At 41.0% G+C, this 20,581-nt stretch overlaps 1 protein-coding gene and 1 long non-coding RNA gene across 2 annotated transcripts in view; one reads left to right on the top strand and one right to left on the bottom strand.

The window, feature by feature from the left end:
- The window catches only part of USP3 (ubiquitin specific peptidase 3), a 223,119-nt gene that overhangs the window by 134,992 nt on the left and 67,546 nt on the right, over window positions 1-20,581 (bottom strand). The window lies entirely within an intron of this gene.
- The window catches only part of LOC309624865, a 45,779-nt gene continuing 27,548 nt past the window's right edge, over window positions 2,351-20,581 (top strand). The window contains exon 1 of the long non-coding RNA XR_014242179.1: window positions 2,351-3,388. This is a non-coding gene — a long non-coding RNA (uncharacterized lncRNA). The remainder of the gene's footprint in view (window positions 3,389-20,581) is intronic.

Genomic DNA, 20,581 nt, shown 5'->3' with positions numbered 1-20,581 from the left:
CTGTCTGATTTATTTCACTTAGCATAATGTCCCCAAGGTCCATCCATGTTGTCCTACATCCATGTTGTCCTAAATGCCAAGATTTCATTTTCTATGGCTGAATAACAGTCCATTATATATATATATATATATATATATATATATATATATATATATATATATATATTGCATCTTCTTTATTCATTCATCCATCAATGCATATTTGGTTTATTTCCATGTCCTGACTACTATAAGTAATGCAATAAACATGGAGGTGTAAATATCTATTCAACTTAGTGTTTTCATTTTCTTTGGATATATACCCAGAAGTGGAATTGTTGGATCATATGGTAGTTCTATTTTTAGCTTTTTAAGGAACCTCCATACTGTTCTCTGTAGAGGTTGTATCAATTTACATTCCCACCAACAGTGCACAAGAGCTCTCTTTTTTCCACATCCTCACCAATACTTATTTCTTGTCTTTTTAATAACAGCCATTCTGATAGGTGTGGGGTGATATCTCATTTTGATTTTGATTTTCATTTCCCCAATGATTAGTGATGTGAAGCATCTTTTCATTGGCCACCCGTATGTCTTCTTTGGAAAAATGTCTACTCAGATCTGCCCATTTTAAAATCAGATTGTTTGCATTTTTCTATTAAGTTGTATGAGTTCTTTAAATATTCTGGATACTAACCCCTTATCAGATATGTGATTTGCAAATATTGTCTGCCATTCAGTAGGTTGCCTTTTCATTTTGTTGATTGTTTCCTTTGCTGTGCAGAAGCATTTTAGTTTGATACAGTCCCACTTGTTTATTTTTGCTTTTATTGCTTTTGCTATTTTAATATTTTAATGTCCAGGATGATAGTCCCCGTGTGATGTGCTGGACATCGGCTCCAATCTTCACAATGACCATTCTCAGTGTCAGTGTAATGACTACAGCAAGATCCTCCCAGCTTCTGCCCATGGTCAAGCATTTGGGCCACTTCCAGTTTTAAATGCAATATGAAGCTCAGATCTAAACATCTCTGTATGCACCTTTGTTTTATTTTTTTATATTTCACAATACATAAAATGTATATATTTATAAATATATATCGCATATTTTTGTTTCCTTGGAACACATTTCCCAAAGTGGTATTTCAAGGTCAAAGGGTAGGATCAATTTGATAATTTGCATGGTGATTTGAAAAGCATTTAAGGGACTTCCCTGGTGGCACAGTGGTTAAGAATCCGCCTGCCAATGCAGGGGACATGGGTTTGAGCCCTGGTCCGGGAAGATCTCACATGCCGCAGAGCAACTAAGCCCGTGCGCCACAACTACTGAGCTCGTGTGTCACAACTACTGAAGCCCGCGTGCCTAGAGCCCGTGCTCCGCAACAAAAGAAGCCATCAAAATGAGAAGCCCGCGCACCGCAACGAAGAGTAGTCCCCGCTTGCTGCAACTAGAGAAAACCTGTGTGCAGCAACGAAGACCCAACGCAGCCCAAAATAAATAAATAAATAAATTTTAAAATAAATAAATAAACAAAAAGCATTTAACTTAGCAGAAATTACACTGTAGACTTGTTCACAAAACTTCAAAAAATGAAAGCCTATTTGTTGGTTACTCCTGACAAGTATAAATGGTGGAAATTAATAATCATTAGGCATCATTATGCAGAAATTCACTTCCTTAGTGCAGGAACTATATTTCTGGTTAAGAAGTTCTTGCAATTGATTAGAATTAAAATTGGGAAATAAGCAGACTTTCAACAACAACAATAAATGAATGGATGAATAAATAGCATTTAACCAAAGGTTTAGAAACATCCTTGCCCACTTTTTCACAGACTACTGTTGCCAGGGAACCGGAAGGCACATAGTGTAGTGGAAAGACGGTGGGCACTGGAGTAAGGAGAGCTGGGCTCAGCTCTGGGCAATGTTACTCTACCAGGGGTTGGGGACTTGGCAGTCCCTTAGCTTGTCTGGACCTTGGTTTCCCCAGGTGTAAAATGCGGGAGATGCCATCTCTCACAGCACCGGGCACAGCAGGCACTGATTGCCTCTATCTGTTCCTGACTTTGGCCTGAGGCCTGGCCACCCTTGTCACACCCTCACTGTGGGCCACCTCTGAATGATGAACTGTCAAAGGGCCCTTCGCCGTAAGGAAGCGCGTAGGCTGCCACCTCCTGGTGTAAAGAGTTAGTGTCCGGATGACTTTGGGGATCAAGCTGCTCCCCCTTGCGTCCCTGTGAGGATCTGCCCCAAGGGTGAAGCTGCCAAAGAAAAGGAAGGTTCTTCCCACCTAGACCGGCCCTGGTGTCGGCGGTGGCTTTAAAGTGATGTCCTCCTTCTGCCAGTGCAACTCTGGGGGAGAGATGGTGCGGGGTTTTGAAAAGCTGCCTGTAAAGGAAGCTGTTTTTGCTTTTGGAGACTGTGAAGGTGCTGGTAAAGGCATCTTGGCAAAAGCAGGAGGCCTTTATCAGTGATTTGTTAAACCCTCTTTAGAAAGGCTGACAGCAGTGGTCAATCAGCCCACAAATATTTACAGAGCACCTACCACGAGCCAGACATGTGCTTTGATAAACAACCTTGAACAAGACAGGCAGGGTCCCTGCTCTCCTTATCTAGTGGGGAAGTTTAGGAATAAGATTCTTTTTTAACTGATATACTTTCTTCTATTTATTTAATTGAAGACAAAATGACATCTAAGCTGAAAAACTTAAAACACAGTACTTCACCTTCCAAACACTGTAGCTATTTTTATTTCAACACCTTCCAGCCCTTGTGTGCACATTTTTAAGAGCTATAATCATAACACCTGGTATTCTTTAGATACATTTCACTCCCAATAAACACTTCTCTATGTTGTTACTTAATCTTCATAATTATCCTTATAGCTCTGTAAGAGACAAGTGTGTGCCTGTATCATAATCTATGTAGCAAGTCCCCTAAGCTTAGACTCATAATTTTTCTTTCTTTTCTTGCTATGATAGATATTGCTGATGTTAACTTCTTCATGCAGATTTTTATTGCATTCCTTCTCAATGATCATGAATATGGTTCATCCTATGTGTTGCCATATTGCTTCCCAAAAGAGCTGTTACTAATTTACAATACAATGCCACCAATATTATATCCGTGAGTCACTTTTGCTGCAACATCAGGTACATTGAATATTGTTGCTTGTATACATTTTTGAGAATTACATTTTTAAATGGGGTCCCAAATTTCCTTTCATCTGCATTTCTCTGGATACCAGTAGGCAGGTTCTTTTTTGCACGTGACTATTTATAATTGCTCATGTGAAATGTCTGTTCATATTGTGGTTAAAATTTTGAATGAGTATCTTGTTTGATGTCTTTTCCTAGACAAGAGAACAGCAATAGAAGATTGCAGTACTGCAGCCCAGGATGTGAAAAAGGTACTTATTGTTTTAACAATTGGGTTAATAACTCCTAATGGAATCTTCCTAAGAAAGCTCAGCTGTTTCAGAATCTAAAGTGCAAGTCTCTTCCACTGCCCAGAGCTACTAAGTGAGAAAAGAGATTCTGTAACCCTTGGCTGTGCTTGACTCGGTAGTGGAAATGACATAATTTCCCACTGTTTATGAAAAAGAGTTGGACATCAGCCTAGGTTACAATAATACAAATGAAAATTATGTGACTGGAGACTTAATTTGTTTCCTAGTGACTCTGAAGAAATACAGAGTGTCCCTGAGTGTTGGAAGGGTCCATGGTCCAAACCCCTGGCCCAGAGAAGTGAAGTGACTTGCCTAAACTCACACAGCAAACTAGACCCCCAGCTACTGACTCCCCTTGCATCTTTCCTGTGTCCTGAATGTGAATGTAAATGAACCTGTGATTCCCTCCTTCCTGACCCTGCCCCTACCCCCTGCATGGAGATTGGCCACCTCCCAGCCTGGATGATTTCTGGAACACAGCTCTGGGAATGCTTTCTGTGCTGGGAGTTAGTTTCCTTTTTCTACATAGCTTCCAACAAGAGCTCTGGGCCTTTCCTCTCTGGGAACTCAAAGTATTGCACCATGCAGGGTTCTGAGCAGTAGCTAAAATACTTTTCCAGAGCACAAGTCCTTCTTCTGAAAGAAGACAGCAAACGTTAGAAATGGGACCTGTGTGAGGGTGAGCTATTCTGACTCTGTTGGTAAGGCTTTTTGGTTTAATATCTCACTACTTTTTTCTGGGATGATTAGATGACGGGAAATAACATTGGATTAACACATACCCTGTAGTAGGCACTACCTCATTTAATTTCTTAAAAACACCTATGGAGTAACAGATTTGGAAAGGAGGCTCAGAGAGGTTAAGTAACTAACTCGACCAGCTCCCAAAGCGAAGATGTCACTGTCTCACTGATTCTCAATGAGAAATGGAATGGCCAATCAGAATCACCTGGGAGCTTTTTCAAACTACTCATATATGTTTCCCATTGAGAACAACTGCACCCTATAGGGCCATCTGTAGGATCTGTGTGCCCAGGGTGCCATCCCCCAGATGTTCGAACCTGGACAGGTGTCAACAAACTGGTGAAGTATTGTAGTCAGCACTCTGCCTCTGTGGGTCCTGCATCTGCCAATACAGGGGGCTGACTGTACTTTGCAATTTTATATGAGGGACTTGAGGATCCGCAGATTTTGGTATTCTGGGGGGGATGGGGGTTCTAGAACCAATCCCCTGCAGATACTGAGGTTCAACTGTAGTAGGCGGGAGATAGAAATCCATGTAGAGGGGCTGTAACAAAGACAAGGAAAATGAGTGTCTGGAACAATTCCTTAGAGAAGAAGAAATAGAAGACGCCTAATGATTGGGACACAGGGGAATATAACTCAGGACCAGAGAAGAGAGTAGTCTTGGAAGGAGGGTGCAAGGGGGCAGGGCCCAGGGCAGGCTGACCCATTCCCAGGAAAGATGTGGTGGGAGGGAGGTGTGCTGCAGGACTTGGGGCAGAATCTCTGTCTACCACACTCAACAGAGAGGCAGCAGCTGAGGTAAGAGGAGCCCTTGACCAGGAGTTCTTAGACACAGTCCTGGCTGTGTGACTTCAGGCAAGTCACGTTACCTCTCTGTGATATGGTTTCTTTCTCTTCACAATGGGCATAAAAATAACCTTCTCTGGCTACCTCTCAGGGGCATTATGGGAACTGACAGAGTTAACTTATATCAAAGTTTTTATAAATTGTGAAACACTGCATATTTCACAGAGGGGCTACTAGGGTATAGCAGTAAGTTCTAATTCATTGTCATGCAGAATTTCAGCCCCTCAGTTTGTTCTTGGCTATATTTTATTGGCAGCATTTGTGCAGTAAAGCCTGGCATGGGGAAAGCCCCCTGTGTTAGTGTCCCCTGATCTTGTTGTACCTGCAGCCCAGCTAGTATGAATTTCAGCTACATAGAAAATACCTTCTGATAGTGGTCTGATTGCCCTTTAAAAAATCCAGGTCTTGTTCTTAAAAAGAGGATTTTTTTTTTTTTTTGGTGAAAAGTTCACTCATACAAGAATATATATATATAACATGTAAGTACAATTTAACAAATAATAAAACAAATCACATGCTAAGCTTAAGCAAAAATGTCACCTGCAATGCTCCCACTTATCCTCTGCTGCTGCAATCTCTTCACTCTACTGTCCTCATTTTGTGTTCATTGTTCTCTTGCTTTTAAGAAATAGCTTTACTGCAATCTACAGATTCAATGCAATCCCTATCAAACTACCAATGGCATTTTTCACAGAACTAGAACAAAAAATTTCACAACTTGTATGGAAACACAAAAGACCCCGAATAGCCAAAGCAACCTTGAGAAAGAAAAATGGAGCTGGAGGAATCAGGCTCCCGGACTTCAGACTATACTACAAAGCTACAGTAATCAAAACAGTATGGTACTGGCCCAAAAACAGAAATATAGATCAATGGAACAGGATAGAAAGCCCAGAGATAAACCCACGCACATATGGTCATCTTATTTTTGATAAAGGAGGCAAGAATATACAATGGAGAAAAGACAGCCTCTTCAATAAGTGGTGCTGGGAAAACTGGACAGCTACATGTAAAAGAATGAAATTAGAACACTCCCTAACACCATACACAAAAATAAACTCAAAATGGATTAAAGACCTAAATGTAAGGCCAGACACTATAAAACCCTTAGAGGAAAACACAGGCAGAACACCCCGTGACATAAATCACAGCAAGATCCTTTGTGACCCACCTCCTAGAGAAATGGAAATAAAAACAAAAATAAACAAATGGGACCTAATGAAACTTAAAGGTTTTGCACAGCAAAGGAAGCCATAAACAAGATGAAAAGACAACCCTCAGAATGGGAGAAAATATTTGAAAATGAAGCAACTAACAAAGGATTAATCTCCAAAATTTACAAGCATCTCATGCAGCTCAATATCAAAAACACAAACAACCCAATCTAGACAGACCGGGTCAAGATGGTGGAGTAGAAGTTTGTGTGCTCACTCCCTCTTGCGAGAGCACCGGAATCACAACTAACTGCCGAACAATCATCAACAGGAAGACATTGGAACTCACCAAAAAGATACCCCACATCCAAAGACAAAGAAGAAGCCAAAATAAGACGGTAGGAGGGGCGCAATCACAATAAAATCAAATCCCGTAACTGCTGGGTGGGTGACTCACAAACTGGAGAACACTTATACCGCACAAGTTCACCCACTGGAGTGAAGGTTCTGAGCCCCACGTCATGCTTCCCAACCTGGGGGTCCAGCAACGGGAGGAGGAATTTCTAGAGAATCAGACTTTGAAGGCTAGCGGGATTTGATTGCAGGACTTCGACAGGACTGGGGGAAACAGAGACTCCACTCTTGGAGGGCACACACAAAGTAGTGTGCGCATCGGGACCCAGGGGAAGGAGCAGTGACCCCAGGGGAGACTGAATCAGACCTACCTGCTAGTGTTGGAGGGTCTCCTGCAGAGGCGGGGGCTGGCTGTGTCTCACTGTGAGGACAAGGACACTAGCAGCAGAAGTTCTGGGAAGTACTCCTTGGCATGAGCCCTCCCAGAGTCCACCATTAACCCAAGCAAAGAGCCCGGGTAGGCTCCAATGTTGGGTCGCCTCAGGCCAAACAACCAACAGGGAGGGCACCCAGCCTCATCCATCAGCAGACAAGCGGATTAAAGTTTTACTGAGCTCTGCCCACCAGAGCAATAGCCAGCTCTACCCACCACCAGTCCCTCCCATCAGGAAACTTGCACAAGCCTCTTAGATAGCCTCATCCACCAGAGGGCAGCCAGCAGAAGCAAGAAGAACTACAATCCTGCAGCCTGTGGAACAAAAACCACATTCACAGAAAGATAGACAAGATAAAAAGGCAGAGGGCTATGTACCAGGTGAAGGAACAAGATAAAACCCCAGAAAAACAACTAAATGAAGTGGAGATAGGAAACCTTCCAGAAAAAGAATTCAGAATAATGATAGTGAAGATGATCCAGGACCTCAGAAAAAGAATGGAGGCAAAGATCGAGAAGATGCAAGAAATGTTTAACAGAGACCTAGAAGAATTAAAGAACAAACACCTAGAAGAATTAAAGAACAAACAAACAGAGATGAACAATACAATAAGTGAAATGAAAAATACACTAGAAGGAATCGATAGCAGAATAACTGAGGCAGAAGAACGGGTAAGTGACCTGGAAGACAGAATGGTGGAATTCACTGCCATGGGACAGAATAAAGAAAAAAGAATGAAAAGAAATGAAGGCAGCCTAAGAGACCTCTGGGACAACATTAAATGCAACAACATTCGCATTATAGGGGTCCCAGGAGGAGAAGAGAGAGAGAAAGGACCCGAGAAAATATTTGAAGAGATTATAGTTGAAAACTTCCCTAACATGGGAAAGGAAATAGCCACCCAAGTCGAGGAAGCACAGAGAGTCCCAGGCAGGATAAACCCAAGGAGAAACATGCCAAGACACATAGTAATCAAATTGACAAAAATTAAAGACAAAGAAAAATTATTGAAAGCAACAAGGGAAAAACGACAAATAACATACAAGGGAACTCCCATAAGGTTAACAGATGATTTCTCAACAGAAACTCTACAAGCCAGAAGGGAGTGGCATGATATATTTAAAGTGATGAAAGGGAAGAACCTACCACCAAGATTACTCTACCCAGCAAGGATCTCATTCAGATTTGACAGAGAAATCAAAAGCTTTCCAGACAAGCAAAAGCTAAGAGAATTCAGCACCACCAAACCAGCTCTACAACAAATGCTAAAGGAACTTCTCTAAGTGGGAAACACAAGAGAAGAAAAGGACCTACAAAAACAAACCCATAACAATTAAGAAAATGGTCATAGGAACATACATATCAATAATTACCTTAAACATGAATGGATTAAATGCTCCAACCAAAAGACATAGGCTCGCTGAATGGATACAAAAACAAGATCCATATATATGCTGTCTACAAGAGACCCACTTCAGACCTAGGGACACATACAGACTGAAAGTGAGGGGATAGAAAAAGATATTCCATGCAAATGGAAATCAGAAGAAAGCTGGAGTAGCAATACTCATATCAGATAAAATAGACTTTAAAATAAAGAATGTTACAAGAGACAAGGAAGGACACTACATAATGATCAAGGGATCAATCCAAGAAGAAGATATAACAATTATAAATATATATGCACCCAACATAGGAGCACCTCAATACATAAGACAACTGCTAACAGCTATAAAAGAGGAAATCGACAGTAACACAATAAGAGTTGGGGACTTTAACACCTCACTTACACCAATGGACAGATCATCGAAACAGAAAATAAATAAGGAAACACAAGCTTTAAATGGCACAATAGACCAGATAGATTTAATTGATATTTATAGGACATGCCATCCAAAAACAGCAGATTACACTTTCTCCTCACGTGTGCTCGGAACATTCTGCAGGATAGATCACATCTTGGGTCACAAATCAAGCCTCAGTCAATTTAAGAAAATTGAAATCATATCAAGCATCTTTTCTGACCACAATGCTATGAGATTAGAAATCAATTACAGGGAAAAAACCGTAAAAAACACAAACACATGGAGGCTAAACAATACGTTACTAAATAACCAAGAGATCACTCAAGAAATCAAAGAGGAAATAAAAAAATACCTAGAGAAGAATGACAATGAAAACACGACAATCCAAAACCTATGGGATGCAGCAAAAGCAGTTCTAAGAGGGACGTTTACAGTTATACAAGCCTACCTCAAGAAACAAAAATCCCAAATAAACAATCTAATCTTATACCTAAAGGAACTAGAGAAAGAAGAAAAAACAAAACCCAAAGTCAGGGCTTCCCTGGTGGCGCAGTGGTTGAGAATCTGCCTGCCAATGCAGGGGACACAGGTTCCAGCCCTGGTCTGGGAAGATCCCACATGCCGCGGAGCAACTAGGCCTGTGAGCCACAACTACTGAGCCTGCGCGTCTGGAGCTTGTGCTCCGCAATAAGAGAGGCCACGACAGTGAGAGGCCCGCGCACCGCGATGAAGAGTGGCCCCTGCTCGCCGCAACTAGAGAAAGCCCTCGTACAGAAACGAAGACCCAACACAGCCAAAAATAAAAAAATAAAAAAATAAAATTTTTTAAAAAACAAAAAAAAAAACACCCCAAAGTTAGCAGAAGGAAAGAAATCATAAAGCTCAGAGCAGAAATACATGAAATAGAAACAAAGAAAACAATAGCAAAGACCAATAAAACTAAAAGCTGGTTCTTTGAGAAGATAAAATTGATAGACCATTAGCCAGACTCATCAAGAAAAAGAGGGAGAGGGCTCAAATCAATAAAATTAGAAATGAAAAAGGAAAAGTTACAACAGATACCACAGAAATACAAAGCATCCTAACAGACTACTACAAGCAACTCTTTGCCAATAAAATGGACAACCTGGAAGAAATGGACAAATTCTTAGAAAGGTATAACCTTCCAAGACTGAACCAGGAAGAAATAGAAAATATGAACAGACCAATCACAAGTAATGAAGTTGAAACTGTGATTAAAAATCTTCCAACAAACAAAAGTCCAGGACCAGATGGCTTCACAGGTGAATTCTATCAAAGATTTAGAGAAGAGCTAACACCCATCCTTCTCAAACTCTTCCAAAAACTTGCAGAGAAAGGAACACTCCCAAACTCATTCTATGAGGCCACCATCACCCTGACACCAAAACCAGACAAACATACTACAAAAAAAGAATATTCCAGACCAATATCACTGATGAATATAGATGCAAAAATCCTCAACAAAATACTAGCAAACAGAATCCAACAACATATTAAAAGGATCATACACCATGATCAAGTGGGATTTATCCCAGGGATGCAAGGATTCCTCAATATACGTAAATCAATCAATGTGATACACCATATTAACAAACTGAAGAATAAAAACCATATGATCATCTCAATAGATGTAGAAAAAGCTTTTGACAAAATTCAACACCCATTTATGATAAAAACTCTCCAGAAAGTGGGCATAGAGGGAACCTACCTCAACATAATAAAGGCCATATATGACAAACCCACAGCAAACATCATTCTCAATGGTGAAAAACTGAAAGCATTTCCTCTAAGATCAGAAACAAGACAAGGATGTCCACTCTCACCACTATTATTCAACATAGTTTTGGAAGTCCTAGCCATGGCAATCAGAGAAGAAAAAGAAATAAAAGGAATACAAATTGGAAAAGAAGAAGTAAAACTGTCGCTGTTTGCAGATGACATGATACTATACATAGAGAATCCTAAAGATGCCACCAGAAAACTACTAGAGCTAATCAATGAATTTGGTAAAGTAGCAGGATACAAAATTAATGCACAGAAATCTTTTGCATTCCTATATATTAATGATGAAAACTCTGAAAGAGAAATTAAGGAAACACTCCCATTTACCACTGCAACAAAAAGAATAAAATACCTAGGAATAAACCTACCTAGGGAGTCAAAAGACCTGTATGTGGAAAACTATAAGACACTGATGAAAGAAATTAAAGATGATACCAACAGATGGAGAGATATACCATGTTCTTGGAGTGGAAGAATCAATATTGTGAAAATGACTATACTACCCAAAGCAATCTACGGACTCAATGCAATCCATATCCAATTACCAATGGCATTTTTTATGGAACTAGAACAAAAAATCTTAAAATTTGTATGGAGACACAAAGGACCCCGAATAGCCAAAGCAGTCTTGAGGGAAAAAAACAGAGCTGGAGGAATCAGACTCCCTGACTTCAGACTATACTACAAAGGTACAGTAATCAAGACAATATGGTACTGGCACAAAAACAGAAACATAGATCAATGGAACAAGATAGAAGGCCCAGAGATAAACCCACGCACCTATGGTCAACTAATCTATGACAAAGGAGGCAAGGATATACAATGGAGAAAAGACAGTCTCTTCAATAAGTGGTGCTGGGAAAACTGGACAGCTACATGTAAAAGAATGAAATTAGAACACTCCCTAACACCATACACAAAAATAAACTCAAAATGGATTAGAGACCCAAATGTAAGACCGGACACTATAGAACTCTTAGAGGAAAACACAGGAAGGACACTCTTTGACATAAATCACAGCAATATCTTTTTTGATCCACCTCCTAGAGTAATGGAAATAAAAACAAAAATAAACAAATGGGATGTAATGAAACTTCAAAGCTTTTGCACAGCAAAGGAAACCATAAACAAGATGAAAAGACAACCCTCAGAATGGGAGAAAATATTTGGAAACAAATCAACGGACAAAGGATTAATCTCCAAAATATATAAACAGCTCATGCAGCTCAATATTAAAAAAACAAACAACCCAGTCCAAAAATGGGCAGAAGACCTAAATAGACATTTCTCCAAAGAAGACATACAGATGGCCAAGAAGCACATGAAAAGCTGCTCAACATCACTAATTATTAGAGAAATGCAAATCAAAACTACAATGAGGTATCACCTCACACCAGTAAGAATGGGCATCATCAGAAAATCTACAAACAACAAATGCTGGAGAGGGTGTGGAGAAAAGGGAACCCTCTTGCACTGTTGGTGAGAATGTAAATTGATACAGCCACTATGGAGAACAGTACAGAGGTTCCTTAAAAAACTAAAAATAGAATTACCATATGATCCAGCAATCCCACTACTGGCATACACCCAGAGAAAACCATAATTCAAAAAGACACATGCACCCCAGTTTTCACTGCAGCACTATTTACAATAGTCAGGTCATGGAAGCAACCTAAATGCCCATCGACAGACAAATGGATAAAGAAGATATTGCACATATATACAATGGAATATTACTCAGCCATAAAATGGAACAAAATTGGGTCATTTGTAGAGACGTGGATGGATCTAGAGACTGTCATACAGAGTGAAGTAAGTCAGAAAGAGAAAAACAAATATCATATATTAACGCATATATGTGGAATCTAGAAAAATGGTACAGATGAACCGGTTTGCAGGGCAGAAATTGAGACACAGATGTAGAGAACAAACGTATGGACACCAAGGGGGGAAAGCGGCAGTGGGGGGGGCGGTGTGATGAATTCGGCGATTGGGATTGACATGTATATACTGATGTGTGTAAAATTCATGACTAATAAGAACCTGCTGTATAAAAAAATAAAATAAAATTCAAAAAAACAAAACAAAACAAAAAAAACAACCAAAAAAGGAATTCCACGGCAAATGCTGTGTCAATAGTATTCTGAAGGTAGAAATAATTATAACATAACAAAGCAAGACTGGAAGAATTCATAGGACCAAGAGATCACACTGAGCAGGAGTTGCTGGATAAATTTTCATGGAGAAGGTGGGACTTGAATTAGGTTTTGAAGGATTGGCAAGATTTCAAGGAATGAGAACTGTTTTCTAGGTGGAGGAAGCAGTGTAAACAAAGGGCCACCTGGAGAAGGTGTGAAAGTCCAGAGTTAACACTGGTAAAGACCAGGCACTAACCAGTCCTAATGATTACTGGCCAAGTAGTCTCAGTTGTTGGGTTTGAGGGGAGGTCCCTACGGAGGGACTGGGGTGGAGGTGGGACGCTGAGGTGGTGGTGGGGTGCTCAGGACAGCAGTCAGAGATGGCTTCCTAGCAATTTAACCCTCTGCTGAAGTATTTTAGTAGTTCTACAAATAGGACAGCTCCATCCGTGCTCACAGGCTAAACATCTGCCTTGCATTGGAGACTTAGGCAGCTGAGGATGGAAAGACAGGGTGGAGGTAAATTGTGAAGGGCTTTGAATGCCAGGGGGTCTGGGATTCCCAAAACAAACATGACCGTCATTTATTTTTAGGGACAAACCTTAGGGAACCCCTCCCTCTATAAATATCTAGTAATAAACGAGTAGTTAAATAAACAATAGTATATCTACATAATGGAATAGTCTGTAATTATTAATATCAAGGTTCTGAAGACTCGTTAATGACACGGCATAAGTGGGAACAAAACGTGTATAGAGTATAATACCAATTTAGTAACTACAAATATGAAGATAAGAAGAGAAGAACCAACATCAAACTGTAAACTGTGGTTATTTTTGGATGGTAGTATTATACTTGATTTTTATTTTCATCATTACTTTTTTCTATGTTCTAACTTTTTCTATAATGAGCACATATTACTTTTATAATAAATACGTAATAAATGTTATTTTTCAAAAGCAAAGCTTAAAAGTGGAGTTTGGTGCGGTGGTTGCCATTGCTACCGTCTTATTCTTTCTAAGCAGGTGAACTCCATTCTCACTTGCACAGTATCCAGGAACTGGGCGCCCACGTGATTCAGTTTACAGTGGCTGAGCAACCTCTGTCCCTGTGGTGTCAGGACTGCCCGTCACTGAGCACATGACTGGGAAAGCCTCTCACTTGTCATCATTCCCGAAAGGTCCTCGGGTGCACCTGTAATTCCAGCAATTCCCCGAGGTTTTTGGGGCCCCAGAAAAGGCACAGGACCTCCCTGAGCACACGCAAGGACTGACATGGAACTGTGGGCAGCTAGAGCACATTCAGATGCAAATTCTCATTTTATAGTTGAGAAAACAGGCCAGAAAGAAGGCTCTCGCCCAAGGTCACACAGTGAATTAGCGGCAAGGAGGGACTTGGGCCCAGGCCTCTGTCATCAACAGTCACAGGCTCCTAGACAACTGTCTTTCCCAGGTTCTGTTCAAATTTGTTTTCTGTCTACTCTTCAGTAACTACACAGTCAGATGTAGTTTGGGTTAAAGTTCACAGAATGACTTCTACTCTTGTCTGTTTAGTTTCACGGCTCCCTGGGTTTCTTCGACTAAATTCTGATCTCTTTTAAATCTCATACTGTATCAAAATGGTGAAAATATTCTTTGAAAACAGTCAGGCAGTTCCTCAAAAAGTTACACATAGCATTACCCAGCAAATTCCACTCCTAGGCATGAACCCAAGAGAACTGAAAGCCTGTGTCCACACAAAACTTGTATACCAATGTTTATAGTAGCATTATCCATAATAACCAAAAAGTAGAAACAACCTAAATGTCCATCAACTGGTGAGTGGATAAACAAAATGTGCTACAGATATTGAGAACAAACCAGTGGTTACCAGTGAGGAGGGGCAAGATAGGGGTAGGGGAGTAAGAGGTGCAAACTATTAGGATAAAATCAGCTACAAGGATATATCATACAACATGGGGAACATAGCCAACCTTTCATAATAACTATACATGGAATATAACCTTTAAAAATTGTGGGGACTTCCCTGGCGGTCCAGAGGTTAAGAATCTGCACTTCCACTGCAGGGGGCATGGGTTCAATCCCTGGTCAGGGAACTAAGATCCCACATGCCGTGCAGCGCAGCCAAAAAAAAAAAAATTGTGAATCACTATATTGTACAACTGTAACTTATATAATATTGTACAGCAACTATACCTCAATAAAATTTTTTTAAATGTGCTATATCCATACAGTGGCATGTTACATGGTAATAAAAAGGAATGAAGTACTGTTAAATGCTAAACATGGATGAACCTTTAAAATATATGCTGTGAGAGAAGCCAGCCACCAAAGACCACATGTTATATGATTCCATTTACATGAGATGTCCAGAATAGGTAAATCCTCAGAGACAGACAGTAGATTAATGGTTTCAAGAGGCTTTCGGGTGAGGAGAATGGGAAGTGACTGCTAATGGATATGGGTTTCTTTACTGAGCAATGAAAATGTACTGGAATTAGATATTGGAGGAAAGCCACAATGAAAACAGTATTGTGATATAAAGACCTACATTTAAGCTACATGACTGAGCCTAAAGGAGTATTTAGAAGCAGGTCTTCTACTCTGAAAGGTAGAGTAGAGTGGTGGAATAGGTCATGACATAAATTAGCTACTCAGATACTAATTAGACTCCCAGGGACTCCACTAACTAGATGCAAGACCTTAGTCAAGTTACTCATCCTTAATTAACCTCGGTTTCTTCATCTGTAAAATGGGATAATAGCCTGTGTTGCAGGTAATTGCACACACAATGCCTCACACTCAACCCTTTAGTTGCCCCTGGTTTCCCCCTCTCATCTCTAATATCAGGAGTCACTCTTGAAATACTGGGGGGCACTGGTACCCCCCAGGAGATTCAAGAAGACCTCTTAACACAAGGGTCTGGGAGCTTTTCTGAGTGGGTGCTTCTCAAACTGTAACAGGCATAGGACTTATTTCTTTCCCACTGATTTTCTCAAACCCTACACGTTAGTGACTAGGAGAAGGCTTTCACATCAGATCACTTGGGGATCTTGTAAAATGTAGATTCTGAGTCTTTGAGTCGTAGGTCTGGGGTGGAGCTTGAGATTCTACATTTCTAAATCTCCCATGCTGTTGTTTCTGGTCCTTGAAAATACCTTCATAGTGGTACAAAGTCACTGGAAATGTTAAACTAGAATGATTTCTAGAAACTTCCTCAAGTAGCAAACTTTGAATATCTAAGGTAGATAGAGATAAAATAAATGAATATGGGTTTCGTAACAAAAATGCTGACAGAGTCTGAAATATTATCAAAGATTTTTAAAAGGCCTTTCAGGTCTTCACAAAAATATTTACAGCTTTCCATGAGGGTCCAGAGTTGACATATGAAATTCTCATTTAAACCATAAAAGTTACAAGTTGCATCGAGTGTCAACATTGTCTAAGCAGGGCTTGCATCTAGTATCTCCTTTAATCTGCCTAGACCAAGCCTAGGAGGGAGGCAGAGCAGGAATGATTGTCCTCTGTTGGTAGATGACAAAACTGAGGCTCAGGCAGTTTAAGCGATCTGTTAAGGCCACTTGGATTGTCCCCGGCTGAGCCTGGCCCAAGGGAAACGGCTCCTCTCTGCATCTGGTTTCTGTGCCCTCCTGCTTATCATGGCATGACAGAGGATCCTCTGCAACTTCAGATCTTCCCTCTGGTCCTGGGTGTATAAACAAGGCAGCTTCAAGGATAAGAAAGCAAGCGAGAGAACCCCTAGCAAAGGGTATCCTCAGAGGTGCAAGCTAACAGAGCTAGTCATATCTCTACCCTTCTCTTTGGTACCACCCCACAATTCAGGACTAAAAAATGTCACAGTCTTGCCTACACTAAAACAAGCATGTTTGGGATCCAAACACCCATCTTGCTATCTTCTTGCCCCTGTTGTTTACAGGACAGCAGGAAGGCTGCAGGTTGCCAGTCTTCAGCACGTCACCAGGCTTCCTTCACCCAACATCTCTTGGCCTGATTTGTCCCCTGAAAACTCTCAGGTCTTTGGAGGAGTGGGGGGTGGGGCATGGTGGGAAGGCAGAAACCATCTCTTTGTATTTGGAGCGTATGTCCTTTAATTCATCACTTAGGCGTTCAAGAATATAAGGGTGTGTGTGATTTTTAACCTTGAAGGTTTCAAGTTGGGGAAGTTTAAAAATATCGATGCTGGGCCCCACCCCTAGAGATCTGTGGTGGGCTAGGATTTTTTAAGTATTCCAGGCATTCTCATGAATAGCCATGAATAGTTGCAAACTGCCACATTAAGGTCAAGGATTTGAATAGATCCCCCTACCCTACCTCCACAGGTGAGTTCTATCCACTCTGTCCTAGAGGTTTCGCTCACCCTGAATTTAAAATGTTGTGTGAATGCCATTCCACACAAATCAAGTCGTGTGTATGACATGTGGTCTGGAAGGAGGCTGGTGAATTTCTTGTCTCTACCACTTGCTGTCAGAGAGGCAGTACGTGAAGGAAGGTTATGGGCACAGATCTTCTGGCCTTGCATCCCGGCTCCACTGCTAACTAATTTAGCAAATCAGAACATATTGCTAAGCTGTCCTAAGCCTCAGTTTCCTTATCTGTGAAATGGGGCTATGGGTTGTTGAAGGGATGCAGGGCTGGGAAGAGGACACACTTCCATGACCCTGAACACGAGTGTCTCCTTAAGTTTTGCATCCTGGGCACCTCGCTTGCCTCACCTTAGCCCTTGCTCTGAGGGGGTGCAAGGAGATAATGCATGCCCAGTGCTTCACCCAGTGCCTGGCACGCTTTAGGTACTCAATAAATGTTCATTAGGAGCAGGAGTTGGGTCTATAACCCAACTCTTAACTCAGCCAACCCCACTGTATTTTATTCCCCCCAACCAATTAAACTCCATTCCTTTCTGATAGAGAACAGACTTGCCAAGGGGCAGGGGGCGTCGGGGTGGGGGGAGAGGGAGGGGGAGGGAAGGATTGGGAGTTTGGGATTAGCAGATGCAAACTATTATGTATAGGATGGATAAACAACAAGGTCCTACTGTATAGCACAGGGAACTATATTCAATATCCTGTGATAAACCATAATGGAAAATATATATGTATAACTGAATCACTTTACTGTACAGCAGAAATTAACACAACATTGTAAATCAATTATACTTCAATAAAATTTTTAAAAATCAAAAAAAAAATTCCACTCCTTTCTATTTAAGTTAACCCAATTCAATACCCCCCCACTCCACCCTCCCCCAAATCCCTGCGGCTTTCCAGACTGGTCCAAGCAAGTTAGTTTGATACAGTTCAATTCTTCTAACATCTCTTTACTCATAGAGTTGACATTTAATGACAACAACAATTCAGGATGCCCAGTTAAATTTGAATTTTAGATCATTGAGCAATCATTTTAGTATATGCCCCATGCTATATTCAAATTTAAATTTGAAATAAGTTTGAAGTATTTTAAAGTAAAAAATTCAAATTTAAGTACTCTGTATTTTATCTGGCAACCTTACTCACTTGTTCCTGCTCAGGCACAGTTGGGCGCTGTGCCCTCTGGTGTTTTTTCTTTCCCACCTTACAGTGCTTGTGTTGTAAGACAAATTCTAAGTGCTCCGCAGCAGACTGGGAGCAACTAGGAGATGCGCGCTTTATTTCAATTAGTTAGCATAGTTCCCGGCACTGTTTGTGGAAGGTGGGAAGGAAGCGAGAGACGGAAGGAAGGAGAGAGGAAGGAAAGAAGGAAGAAGGGAAGAGGGGGAAGGGAGAAAGGAAAGTTCTGCTTCTCAGCTCATAATCTGATTTAGTGCATGAAAACAGATAAGCAAAAATTACACCCTCTCGTGTGCTTAATGCTTTGTCTTTTCAGTAATTAACATATGTCCAATGTTTTAATGTTGACAAATGGTTTACACATATATTATTTAATCTTTGCCTCGAGACTTTAGGGGAGGTGTTTTGTTTTTTTTTTTTAATTATTTATTTATTTTTGGTTGCATTGGGTCTTCGCTGCTGCGCGCAGGCTTTCTCTAGTTGCATGGAGTGGGGGCTACTCTTCATTGTGGTGTGCGGTCTTCTCATCGGGGTGGCTTCTCTTGTTGTGGAGCACAGGCTCTAGGCACGCGGCCTTCAGTAGTTGTGGCACACGGGCTTAGTTGCTCCGCGGCATGTGGGATCTTCCCAGACCAGGGAATCGAACCCGTGTCCCCTGCATTGGCAGGCAGATTCTTAACCACTGCGCCACCAAGGAAGTCCCGAGAGGTGTTATTTTTAACCCCAGGCAGCAGACACATTTGGATGCCCACTCACCAGTTACTCCAGTAGTTCCCCATCCGCCTCTTCTTGCTGGTAATGATTGCAGCGCTGCTCTGCTCCTCTCCGCCTTTCCCGAGACTCAGAGAAGGCGGCCCCATTCCCAGCTCCGGGAGTGAATCATGGTTGGTCCAAGCCCACCATGGTGGGCCTCTGTCTTTGCTAATCGCCACTTTAGGCCCTTGGCATGATTCTAACTGATGCAATGCAGGAGCGGTGCTGTTGAGGGACTTTGAGGTATGCTCTCCCTTGCTCTTTGTAGAGCTGCTGTCCTGCTCTTTTGCTGCTGGACTGTGCTGTGTCTGAGTACAAGGTCTGGAGGTGGAGCAGAGACAGGCAGAGCACAAAGATGGAAGGAACCTGGGACCTTGACAACAGCATTGAGCCAATAAAGCCAAGCCTGACCGTCTTCCCTCCCCCTTCTCATTATGTTATAATGAGACTCATTGTTTCAGCTGCTTCCAGTTGGGTTTTCTGTTCTTTGAAGCTGAAGTATCCTCACTGACACACTCCGTGTTATAGGTAAGAGTAAATTGAGGCCTAAGGAGACAAATGACTTGCCCTGGATTGCAGAGCTGGTAAACTCCAGAGAAGGGTCCCAGGCCCAGTTGCATCTGGGTTCAGGTCTGAAGTTATCTGTGCTTCAGGTCTCCTTGTTAACCACTGTCCTCCTTCAGGTCTGCCACAGTAACTCAGATTCCCACTGCTCAGCTGTCTCTTTGGGTTAAGATATTAAGGACCTGTATAAAAATGCAACTACATTTGTATTTTACTTCTGAATGTGTATGTGTATGCAGTGTGGTGGACTGATCTTTTTTTTTTTCCCTGAGAGATAAAAATTAATCCATTTATACTGTATCAGCATGTTACTACGTGGACACACCTGCTCACACAGCTGACTTTTCTTATAGCAAAAGAGGGATTATTCTCCTTTCGTTTTCTCTGGAGGGATGAAACATTTTAAAAGTACATATTTTCATATTAAGTAGAAACTATAAATAATTGATTTTCTAAAAATGTCACAAGGCATAGGGCTGGTGAGCAAGAGATCTGAATGCTTATAAATTTGCTTTCAGGCCTCTCCTCATCCTTTTGGTCCTCATCTTTCACATAAACTCTACATCTATCAAAACACAAACATTCCATTCCCTCTGCTGAGAATTAAAAGCACTTAACTTGAAAAATCAACTTTTTTCTAATAAGAAAAATAGAGTGATGTCAGGGATTGTGAATGTAATCAATGCCACTGAATTGTACACTTAAAATGGTTAAAATGGCAAATTTTATGTTACATATATTTTACCACAATTTTAAAAGTTAATATATGGAAAGCCTTAAGTTACACACTTTAAATGGGTAAATTGTATTGTATGTGAATTATATCTCAATAAAGCTATTAAAAATAGAACCAGCTACTATTTCCATTAACAAAGTGTCTTTTCCATTTCCATTTAAGTTTCTGAAAAGGTGATCTGATTGCTAAATAATTTCAAATGCATTAATAAAAGGGACCCATGTATGATCAGCCATTTCCAAACATTAATGATAGTT

Source organism: Balaenoptera borealis, assembly GCF_965194805.1.
Source record: "Balaenoptera borealis genome assembly, chromosome: 3".
NCBI classification, from domain to species: Eukaryota; Metazoa; Chordata; class Mammalia; order Artiodactyla; family Balaenopteridae; genus Balaenoptera; species Balaenoptera borealis.
The sequence above is the reverse complement of the archived record's forward strand: the minus strand, read 5'-3'. Positions and strand labels throughout refer to the sequence as shown.